This window comes from Myzus persicae, unplaced genomic scaffold (assembly GCF_001856785.1).
Source record: "Myzus persicae strain clone G006 unplaced genomic scaffold, MPER_G0061.0, whole genome shotgun sequence".
Classification (NCBI taxonomy): Eukaryota; Metazoa; Arthropoda; class Insecta; order Hemiptera; family Aphididae; genus Myzus; species Myzus persicae.
In genome coordinates this window covers 1-2,047 of record NW_019102817.1, presented here as the reverse complement: position 1 = coordinate 2,047, position 2,047 = coordinate 1, and the positions used below count along the sequence as shown (strand labels likewise).

At 26.4% G+C, this 2,047-nt stretch overlaps 1 pseudogene; it reads right to left on the bottom strand.

Moving 5' to 3' along the window:
• Positions 1 to 194: 194 nt before the first annotated feature.
• LOC111033159 lies at positions 195 to 2,029 on the bottom strand (annotated as a pseudogene).
• Positions 2,030 to 2,047: the final 18 nt, after the last annotated feature.

Genomic DNA, 2,047 nt, shown 5'->3' with positions numbered 1-2,047 from the left:
TTGAAAAATAATAAGTATTTTACATGTACCTTGTAATGATCAATTAAAAATGAAGAACCTTCAAAATTCAATTTTAGTAAATTATCTACTGATGAGGCTACTTGAAGGCTTTCTTCAGAAAATCTTGTTTTTAAAACATTTATCATTGTATCTAATATACAATAATAAGCTTTCTTTTGCCAATAGTTTTTTTTCGTTTCTACAATATCTGCAGTATGATCATCACTAGCACTAGTTGTTGACAAACAAACAAAATCTTTGAGTTGAGATGGCTCTTTTCGTAATCTTTTCTTCGGTACAGCTATAACAAAATAAACAAATAATTATAAAGTATAAATTAATTCAGTATTTTCATATTTTTTTTTACATTTCAAAGGAATTTCAAGAGAAATTTCATATTTAGTGCTAAATTCAAGCATTTCATTCCAAAGTGTAGTATAATGTTGTTCAGAATCACGATGTTCTTGTAAAGTTGTAATTACTCCAGTTATTAAAGATTTAGAATTGCCCAGGTTTGCTGATTTTGATTGTATATGGTTTGATAGTATATGAATAATTTGTAAAACTTCCTTTAATATGAATAAATATATTACAAATTCATCGGACTTAATTGTTGAAATAATACCTAAAACAAAATAATATAAGTTCAATATTTTTCACTGAATAATAAAATAAATTATTGTTACCATTAAATTATATAAATCTACATAAATCAATACCAATTGCTTCTGCAACATCTTTATTTTTTTGAGCATCAATTTCCTCTTTTATAGACTGAATTAATACACCATAATTTTGTATGACTGAGCTACAACTTTTAAAACGACAAGCCCATCTTGTTTCACTTAACTGAACTAATGATGTTTTTTTCAAACCAAGTTGATTTTGAATTTCATTGAATTTTTTATTTTTTGAAGGATATGAGAAATGTACGTATATTGCTTCTAGTCCATTAAATTATTTTCTAAGATCCTAAATAAATAAAATAAGGTTTTAATTATTATAAATTATTAATTGGTACAAAGTACCTAATAAAACATTTTTCAAACAAATAATAAATAATAGGATTACTTTCAAATATTTGCATGTGTCCACAATCACTAAATTTAATTTGTGAGCCATGCAATGGATGTATATAGCGTATGGATAAATTTGCTTAAGTTTAGTTTGGACACCTCCTTTCTGACCAGACATTACATTTGCTCCGTCAAAAGACTGGCCAACAATTGGAATATCAGATAAATTACAAAAATGTAAAAAGTCGATAATGGATGAATATAATGCATCAGCATTTTGACTATATGATACATCAACAAATCCTAAAAAACGTTCTTTCACCTCCAAATTGTTTGTATAACGGATACAGATGGACATTTGCTCTTTCTTATGAGATCTGTATTCAAACACATTAATATTTATTATTTTAAACTGTTCCAAAATAACTAAGCATCATTCTTAAAAATATTTATTTTTATTTACCTGGCTTCATCACATGAAATGGAAAACATGCCACACTTTTTAACTTCAGAAACAATATTATCTCTCACATATGAAGCACAAATATTTATCAAATCATTTTGAATGGCCCAGCTAGTATGATTAGTTGAGTTGAAAATATATTTTTTCTCAAACTCAATATGATGTTTTGAAAACAACATGCACAGCTCTTTAAAATTACCTTAAATAAGAAATTGAAATATACTTAATTTTTAAAGGTAATCAAATCATTATAATCATTAAGAATATTATTTATTTATCTTTACCTTTATTTAAAGCATCATCATTTTCACGATGACCCCTAAATGGAAGTCCCTGCCGTCCAAGAAATATAACAATGTCAATTAAACATTTAATATACTGCCGATTTTTGTCAATGTGCTCCTTGTTGGCTGTTGATAATTTGGAGATGATACTACCTTGTTTTAAAGAATTTTTATATTCTAACCATCTTGACATACAATTAATGTGATTAATTGTTGAAGCGTGCAAACTTAGTTTTGATTTTTTGGTCTTTGAATCTCTTGACCCACAAAGCTATAGACAATTA